The sequence below is a fragment of the Lissotriton helveticus genome, chromosome 12 (assembly GCF_964261635.1).
Source record: "Lissotriton helveticus chromosome 12, aLisHel1.1, whole genome shotgun sequence".
In the NCBI taxonomy this organism is placed as follows: Eukaryota; Metazoa; Chordata; class Amphibia; order Caudata; family Salamandridae; genus Lissotriton; species Lissotriton helveticus.
The window spans coordinates 525,372,042-525,382,335 of NC_136073.1; positions in this window are offsets into that span (position 1 = coordinate 525,372,042).

Consider the following 10,294-nt stretch of genomic DNA (forward strand, 5'->3'; position numbering starts at 1 on the left):
GTTAATTTCTGGGACCCCTCCAAGGGAATTCACAAACCCTGGGTGCCTTTAGAATCCACATGATGTTGGAAGAAAAGGACGCAAATTTGGCGTGGATACCTTATGTGGTCAAAAAGTTACAAGGGCCTAAGCGCGCACTACCCCAAAACACCAAAAAAAGCCTTAGCACAGGAGGGGGAAAAGGCCTAGCAGCGAAGGGGTTAATATGAGCCAGTCACGTTGTTACAAGCAAGAGAGGATCAACTTAGGGGCTCAGTTCTTGACAGCCCCATGCATTACAGTCCCCCCTCCCTAAATGACTCCGCTCCTTCAGCCCCACCCTCCATTAAGTTGTTCCCTGATACCTCTGCGCCAGTCCGGCGCCTCTGTCACACTCTCTGCGGAGCGAGTCGGCAGGGCTGATCTTCCCTTGACCTCCCGCTCAGGACTTATAGCACTTTGCCTGAGGCGGGGCAGGGGCCGCACCCGAGCTGCGACGCTGGCACCTCAGAAACCCCAGAGCGCGTAGGCCTCCTCGTGCATTTTCTCCTGTCTCTCAGGAGAAAGAAGCTGACAGTTGGTTTAGCCTTCCAAAGGGCTGCGGCGGCTTCCACTCCTCTGAGGAGCCCTGGCTCGGGCAGAGAGGTGATGCGCTAGGTGGGAGTACAATTACTAAGCAACCCCACCCAGCGTCTCTCTTAGAGCCTCACGTCGCTCCCCTTTTTCTCACGCTCGGCCCATCCCAGCACCCAGGCCAGCAGCGATGAAACTTTGGGCAGCCTCGGCACCTCAGCGCTTCGGTGAGGGGAGAGGGGGGGCTCTGATCAATGCAGCGCTGGCAGAATTAGGCCGCAGACACACAGGCCATGTCAGTACGCTTCTGACAAGGTCCAAACAGGAGGCAAGGGCAAAGGTTAGGTCCCAGCCTCACTTCAGGGGTCGTAGGAAGGGTCACTTGCTCAGCGTTGCCCTCTCAGCATACGGCACCCACCCTCCTAGGTTCCCAGGGCTGGACAAGGTCAATCTCACCAGCTGTTCAAATGGATTAATCCTCTTAATGTGTGGACACACTGGGGCGTTGTGCTCTTTGTACTTTTCTCAGACAGGGCCAGAACAAGAAGAAGAAGGGCAGTACCCTCAAACCAACCAGCAGCCCCTAAGAGCAGTCCAATTAGCTTGTGACACAATCCCCCTGACGCTGTAGTCTGCACTCCAGCCAGCCCAGTAGTGTGACAAAATGGCCGCCCCATGTCCTCCCTTATATAGCCTGGGCCCAGGTCACTAGAGTAGACCGGAAGGTTCTGGAACCCCCTAATGATATCCTATGGGCCAGAACTCTGAGGTCATTTCTAGCAGGCGTCCATTTTATGAAGCTCTCCCATTCTACCATTTTAAGAAGGCGCACCTGCGCCTCAGCACTGATTGGCAGTGGCAAGGCGCCTGGAGACCTAAGGCCACACGAAAAAGAATTGGTGAAAAAAAAATTGTGAGGCAGAAAGAGAGAAAAAATAGGGGGAGACCACCCAAAAGCTGACAGGTCTAACACACGTCCCCCCAGCTGTAAGTGGGGAGAGCTACCAAATCCCTTGGGAGTTCTCATCACTAAGGCTGAAAAACCACGAGGGACCGTCAGCATTGGCGTGGTCCACTCCAGGCCGGTGTTCCACCCTAAAGTCCATTTCCTGTAGGAAGATCGACCACCTTAGCAACTTGGGATTCTCGCCCCTCATTTGCATAAGCCACCGGAGGGGCCGGTGATCGGTCTGAACAAGGAAGGGCGAACCAAACAGGTATGACCGTAACTTCTTCAAGGCTCAAACCACCGCAAAGACTTCCCGCTCTATCACACTCCACCTCTGTTCCAAGGGGAGTAGTCTTGTGGAAACAAAAACCACGGGTTGGTCCAAACCCTCTTCATTGAGTTGTGATAGCACTGCCCCAATGCCGTGTTCAGACGCGTCTGTTTGGACGATTAATTCTTTGGAAAAGTCTGGGGCCCTGAGCACAGGAGCCTTGCACATGGCTTGCTTTAAGGTGTTAAAGGTTCGTTGGCAAGCCTCGGTCCAGAATACCTGTCGAGGGTGTTTCCTGGATGTAAGCTCAGTCAAGGGAGCCACGATGGTACCATATCCCTTGACAAAGCGGCGGTAGTAGCCGGTGAGGCCCAGAAAAGCTCGGACCTCAGTCTGTGTCTTGGGGGTTCCCAGGCCATGATGGTTTCAATCTTGGCCTGGAGGGTCTGCACCTTACCCCGACCCACCAAGTGGCCTAGGTACACTACCGACCCCTGCCCGATCTGGCACTTGCTGGCCTTGATCGTCAGGCCTGCCTCCTGCAGGGCCTGAAGTACTTCCCGAAGGTGACACAGATGGTCTTCCCAGCTGCTGCTGTAGACAGTGATGTCATCAAGATAGGCAGCAGAAAAGGCCTCCAGATGGACAGCAGATGGCGCTAGTGTGAGTGTTCTCCTTCCTGGCCTCCAAGCCATTCACAACTGCAAGGCTGGGCTGAACAGACCTGAATAGTCTTGATTGCTTCTCACCTTGGATCAGCGGCTTGACGGCTCGGCATATCGCCCTGGGTGCCTACTGGGCAACAACAAGCTACAGCCTCTGCGAGCATCAGCAGATGCTTGGCGCGGCCGCAGGATTACCGGCATATCCTTCCGGATTAAAGCAAACTGGTGCTCGCAGAAGTACACTGACGTGCCTGCAAAATTTGATGCCTCAACTGTTTCCCTTGGCAACCTCCTTTGTAAGACGCTGCGGGAACTGTGGGATAGTGCAATATACCCTGATGGAAAGAATGGATGCCCCTCAGTGAAACAGATTAGCGCGAAGATCAGCGCAAACATAGGAATTTCATTTTTCAAACGGAAGTGCACGAATCGCTGGAGGATGACTACACGAGGACAGAAAACCGGCAAAATTAAAGCAAACTCGAGCCACGAGGAGCATGAAGAAAGAGACAAAGCTGAGAAAATCACAGAGAAAGCAGACTCTCTCCAAAAAGGTAAAAGGGAAGACAGGGGCGTAAAGAAAACCAGCAAAACTGGTGGAGCGGGTAACTTAAAAGAAAACCTTGCTGCAAACACCTCTATAGCAGGAAAAACGTTATCAATTGCCAGACACTTTCCGAGTGCTGCTAAAAAAACCCTACTCTTACGACTCCCACTGCCATTTCCACTGCCTCCACTCCTACTCTAGCTCCTGATAAGGTAACCAATTTACCTCACGCTGCCCTGACTTTAGGCCAAGACTCTACACTTCTACCATCGCAATGTGTACAGTCAGCCATGGATGAAGCCAGTGCCAAACTGGCGGCGAATTATGAAATAACTCCACCAGCCTCAAGTCATGGCGATCAAACCGGCATGGCTGATAATGCTATCCCAGATATAAACTCCTTAGTTTCTATGGTTACTTCATCAGCCTCTAATGTCATAGGAGACATACATAACAAAGGAGCAGGGAGCATGGAAAGCCTGGAAAAAGAAAACCTCACAGACCAAAAGGCGGATGATCCACAGTCCCCGGATCTAGCAAATGAAAACTTTTACTCTGTATTAGATGACTCCCTGACGGGGTCAGATGACGAGGTAGTAAGCTCCTTTGAAAGTAGCAATGCAGAAAGAGGGTTGAGTGAACAGGCCACGAACACAGTAAAAAAGAAAAAAAACAAAGCAGGAAAGGCAGCCAGCTTAAATTGGACTACTCAGACCTACAAGAGACACCATACTCTGAGCCTACTAGGTCTCAGCAAAGGGCAAGCTCAGAGCTAGTCACTACAAACGTTTGTGAGCCCTCTCTGTTTTCAATCCTGGAGTCTATCAATCAATTTCGGGACGAGGCTAAAACAGAAAGCTTAGCGGCAAGAGGGGCCTCTAAAAAGCTGCAAGGTGGCATTCGGAAATTAAACAAAATATGTATGGACATTGGAGACAGACTCACCATGTTAGAGGGAATAACAGAGATCCTTGAGAAGGAAATGGTCAAGTAAAAGAATAATCAGCATCCCACGAGGCCGCCTTACGGACGTGATGATTAAACTGGAGGAACAAGAAAATCAAATGCGAAGGAACAATCTTAGACTACTAGGTATTCCAGAAGGAGTCCAGGGAGAAGATCCTAGAGCGTTCATTGTGAAAATCCTCCGGGCCGCCTTCCCCTCACAGACCAGCTGGAACTGGGATCAAGAGATCCAGAGAGCCCACCGCTTACCCTTTAACTTGAGGCAAAGGCAAAGGCCAGAGGGTATCAACTCTAACAATGATAAACCAAGAGTCTTTCTAGTTTTCTTTGGGAATTTTCTATTGAGGCAATTAGTCTATGACCAGGCCAGGCCTAACTCTCCTAAAGTAATTGACGGGATAAAGTTCTTCTCTAAACCTGACTTTGGGCAAGCAACCGTGGAACGGAGGTGGCGGCTCCGCCAATTGATAACACCACTACAACAGCTAGGGGATCAAGTATACCTGATGAACCCGGCTAGACTGAAAATCAACTTTGAAGGAACAACCCGGGTATTCCTATCTGAGATTAAAGCTGGAGAGTACCTGAAGGAACTAACCGAAAGGAAGAAACCCTAAATTATAGGAAAAAAAATCTGTCTTTAAGATTCTTTTTGGACTTTCTCTTGGACTCTGGCCAAGACTGGCCTATGTGTAGTATGATAAACTTAAGCAAGGGCTAAATTCATGGACAATTGACACTTTTTAGCCGCACATCCTTATGCATTGATTACCCTTCCTTTTTTTTTTCCTTTTTCTTTTTTTGATAATAGTATTTGTATGGACTGAATTCTCTGTTTTTTTAGATATATTTTCTTTAGTGCATTGCTGATCAGCTTATTAACTAGAGAAGTCACAAATTGGATGGAGGTCGGGACCTCGCATGTGCTCACCATCATTCAGGTTTTCCCTGATTATCCAATTCTGGGGGGGCGTGGAGGGAGGGTAACTGGGTCCTGGAACACACAGGGTTAATAGTTAATGGGTCGTACTTGACTGTTTATAAGGTTCAAGGTTTCTTTGCACTGTGATTCAGGAAGGCCATATGAGCGGGATTCAGGACGGTCTAAGGGTCTGAGGGGAAGGAAATGGGGTGGGGGAGCGATCGGAGGATGTGGGAGGACCCTCGGGTGGAGAAGAGCCGTAGGACACTACTAAAATTAAATTGTGGGTTCACTAAATAAACTTAACGTGGTGTCATTAAACATTTGTGGCCTGAATGATGCATCAAAGCGACAGAAAACCGTACAAACACTACGTTTAATGGGGGCAGACATAATACGTCTTCAGGAAACACACATTGAAGGTGCCCAGAGATCTTTTACTAACCTCCCTTGGGTTTAAAGTCATCGGGCAACGTCTCAAGGGGCTAGGGTGAAAGGGGTCGGGATATTGGCTAGGAGAAACCTACCACTAGTGGTTAATCAAGTTAAAGTTGACGTATTAGGCAGATGGGTCATTGCAAGATGCACTTTAGTCTCTAAATCCGTTTTTACAATCTGCTCTATCTACCCCAGTAATCTAGATGATCCGGGGGTTATACAGCAGGTAAATGAGGAACTTGATCATTGGTCGCTTCCGATAATACTTTGTGGTGATCTGAATTTAAATCTGCCTAGTAATTGGGATCCAACGGGGGCATGGGGCTACCAGGGCAGGAAACCTAAAGTGTATCGCGCACTAGTCGACCTAATGAATAACCACGGCCTAAAAGATGTCTGGGCCCACTCTAAACCAAATCAGCATGGCTTTACTTTTTTCTCCGCTCCGCATCTGTCACTAGCCTGATTAGATTATTTTATAGTCTCATCCTCCTTAATTTATGACAGCTCTATCGATGTTGCCCCTTGATTTCTTTCTGACCATAATCCTCTAATTTTAACTTTAGAAGGGTGGGGCAACCTAGAACCAGCCTCACAAGGGACCTTTGAAAAAGCATTGTTGTATAATAACGATTACCGTGAACATATGGTTAACTGGATACAGGAATTCTTGAGAATAAACAATGGGCCAGCTTCCACTATGATAGTGTGGGATACTCTTAGGGCGGGTATAAGGGGCGAGACGCTACGCTTTTCCATCCGGAGGAATAAAAAAGAGAAGCTTCAAATTTGCCTGGCACAGGGGCAGATGATAGAAGCGGAGAAAAAATAATATCTGCAGTCCAGATTGTTACAGGGACTGAGGAGGCACAATTAGCGGTCTCAGTGACCAAATCAGAGATGGTTGCTGTGCTGGCAGAGAAAATAGCCACTAAATGGGCAGCAACCAAGGAAAAATGCTACGAGCTGGGAGAGTGTATTGGCCTCCAACTCGCCATCGCTACCAGACAACAGATATCCGCCAGCGCTAGCACCACAATCAATATAGATAATGAAGGAACATCCGACCCTAGGAAAATTGAAGAAGCCTTTAAGTGATATTACGCAGAACTTTATTCGAAAAAAAATTACAGAACTAATTTAGATATATAGGAAAAAATTAAAGAGTATCTAGCCACTATCCCCAATAGTGAGTTTATCTTGAACGAATGCGAGGCAATAGAAATCCCTCCAACATGGAGTGAGATCTTAACAGCAATTTCTTCCCTCCTGGACGGGAAAGCCGCAGGGATGGACAATATACCTGTAGAATTTTATAAGTTCTTTTCACAGCAAATAAAAGAAATATTTAATGAGATGGTGAGATCCAACTCTAAATGTGCCAAACCTCCTGATTCCTGGTCATCAGCTCAAATAATCATCTTTCCCAAAAAAGACAAATCACCCCTAGAAATGTCATCATACCGACCCATAACCCTAATCAATACTGACTCAAAAATATTTTCAAAAATTATTGCTACCAGACTTGCTACTAACATCGAGTCTTTAGTCTCAAAATGGCAACATGGGTTTATACCCAAAAAAGGCACCACTGAACTCGTCCGGCGCACAATCACTTTATTCGATGCCGCAGGGGTGTCAGGAGACCCGATCTCGCTAATAGTTCTAGATGCAGATAAGGCATTTGATCAGGTCTCCTGGCAATTCCTATGGGCTGCCATCCGGCGGATGATCGGTTTTGGTCCTCGAATAATCCAGGCAGTTCAGGCACTCTATCTAAATCCTACTGCTAAAATCCTTATCAATGGTCAGTTGACAGAACACATTAAGATTACAAGAGGGACAAGACAGGGGTGCCCTTGTTCACCCCTGTTATTCGCACTGAATATTGACCCATTGATAAAAAAAATAGAGCTAAACCCTAATATCTTACCAGTCAGCAGGTTTGGCATGTACACAAAAATCATGGCCTATGCAGAGGACCTTGCTATAATAACCCCTGAGCCTGAGACTGCCATTAGGGCATTAGAACTAGAAGCACAGGAGTTTAGAGTAATCTCAGGCTATGCCCCCAATAAAACAAAAACACAAATAGTGGTAAATAGTAAGATAAGCTGGGCAGATAGTAGGATAACGGAAAAGGCAAAATATTTAGGAGTTTGCATAGTCTCTGATTTGGACAAGGTAGTTTCCGAACACCTGACTCCTCTTGCTAAGACAATGGAAAAATTTCTTCGGAAAATTGATAACTTGCACCTAACCTTAGTAGGAAGATGTAATGTTTTAAAGGTGACATTCTTTCCAAAGCTGTTGTATTTTTTTCGGACCATTCTGCTCGATTTCAACAACCATTCAATGGCCATATTTGAAAGAATATTCACTCGGTGTATCTGGGCATCTGCGCAGCCAAGGAGAGCATTCAATTTGCTCTACCTTCCAAGGAAAGGGGAGGCTGGGCTCTCCATAATCTAAAACTATATTATTGGGCCTCAGTACTGCAGTGTTCCAGCGACTTATTACATGAAGACTGCTCACTAAGTCCTTCAGGGCTGCCCTCTCCTTATTTTTCACTCCTGGGGGAAAATGTAAAGGGCTGCTTATGGCGTCAAATAGGACCTCGGCTACTACTAACGAGTCCGATTCAAGACTTTGCTCAGCACTTACCGGGTCTTTAATAATGTCCGCAAGATCTTTGGAATCTCTAAATGAAACCACTACACGCCGGTTAGAAACAACGATAATCTGCCATATATATTTCAAAGCACGTACCTGCAACAATGGTACTTAGCAGGGATCAGCAAATTAGGGGATTTCTTTAGCTCCGGCCATATTCGAGCTTTTCAAGACCTGCAAACTCGTTTTAAACTGGGTAATAACCAGATTTTTCAATACCAGGCCATTACAAACTATCTCAAACAGATCTTCCGGCTTCATCGCGGTACGACTTATTGACAAGTTAATAAATCCTAACTTGTCAAGGATAGGAAGCATCTACTCCACTCTGAATGAACATCGACCAGATGACTTGAATAAAATTTACATTAAATGGCAACTTTAGGTAAATGCCCCGCCGAAAGCTTTCCTCTCTGCTTTAAGCCTAGCACAAATATACTTACTATCCTCGAAATTACAAGCGCAATTCTATAAAACCGCGTTTTTCTTGTATATAAAACCCAGTATGGTTGCTAAATGGACATCTGGCTCAGGGGCAAACTGCCCGCGCTGTGCTATGTACAGTGCGGACGCTGTACACATGTTTGTCACCTGTCCTAAACTCCAACCATTAATCCAAGATGTACAAAAGCTTCTGAGCAAAATTCTCTTGCTAGATATTCAACTTACACCTTGTAAGATCTTGCCAGGGCTATATGACCAAGTAGACCTAAAAGTCGGTGGCACATTAATCTTTGTTGCAATGACTATTTTACGGATATGTATAGCTACCTATTGGAAAGACCTGAACCCTGCTTCTTTTGGGCAATGGCAAGCGAGGCTACTTGCCACATACAGGCTGGAGTGGGCAATCTGTGCCAAAAAAAGTCAGAGGGCCAAGAAACGGGGAATAACTGTTTGGGGTCCTATCTCCAACTGGATTGATGGTATGAACTGCTAAGATCGGTTATACTCCGGCCACACCCTCCTGCGATCTCCCACTCCACCTCATTCCTTCTTTATTTCTTTTATTTCCTCCCCTAAAACTCACTCCCTTCCTACTTATGTTGCCTAATCTGGGTTTCCCAGAATTGACCCGCTCTTAGGCTGTTTGTTTTCATTGGCATGATAAAATAGTTCTTTTGTACATGCATATATGTATTTATTTTTTGTGTTTTCTTTTTGCTGGTTTCTACGGACCCAGGGGGGGTGGGGGGGGGGTTGACTCAAAAGCAACAATTATGAATTGTAAACTGTTGGAATTTTTTTTTATAAAAAAAAAAAAAGGGGGGATGAAGTTTCCAATAGTTAATAAATTAGGACTTTGGACATTCCATTTTTGGATTAGCTGCATTAATTAGACAGTACATTGCATTGCATTCCCTCACAATAATCAAAGAACCAGGTATTTAAATACATTCAACTAGGCAATCAGCAGGTAAGTATATTACACATAAATCAACAGGAACATGCATCAGTTTAAACCAAGCAGGTAAGTGCATTAAATACTGAATTAGCAAATATATGTATCAACTTGGAACAAGCATGTAAACACATTAAGTTTTGATTTAGCAGGAATTTGCATCAATTTGAATCAAGCAGGTAAATACATTAAGATTAGAACGTCAGTGGTTCCATATCCAGAGTGCGCTGTCTCTTCCTAGCTCCTGCGCAAGAAAGTGCTTATGGATGCTTAACTTTAGGGGGGGGGGAGAGGTCTGGTACCCACTCTCCTAATATGAGCCAGTCACGTTTGTTACAAGAGAGAGAGGATCAACTATGGGGCTCAGTTCTTGGCAGCCCCGTTCATTACAGTCCCCCCTCCCTAAATGACTCCGCTCCTTCAGCCCCACCCTCCAATAAGTTGTTCCCCGATACCTCTGCGCCCGTCCGGCGCCTCTGGCACACTCTCTGCGGAGAGAATCTGCAGGGCCAATCTTTCCCTGACCTCCCGCTCAGGACTTATAGCACTTTGCCTGAGACGGGGGCAGGTGCCGCAGACGAGTCGCGACGCGGGCACCTCAGAGACCCCAGAGCGTGTGGGCCTCCTCGTGCATTCTCTCCTGTCTCTCTGGAGAGACAAGCTGACAGTTGGTTCGGCCTTCCGAAGGGCCGCAGTGACTTCCACTCCTCTGAGGAGCTCCGGCTCGAGCAGAAAAGTGACGCACTAGGCGGGAGTCTGGTTACTAAGCGACCCCACCCAGCTTCTCTCTCAGAGCCTCACGTCGCTCCCCTTTTTCTCACGCTCGGCCCTTCTCAGCACCCAGGCCAGCGGCGGTGAAAATTTTGGCAGCCTCGGCACCTCAGCGCTTCTGATCACTGCAGCGCTGGC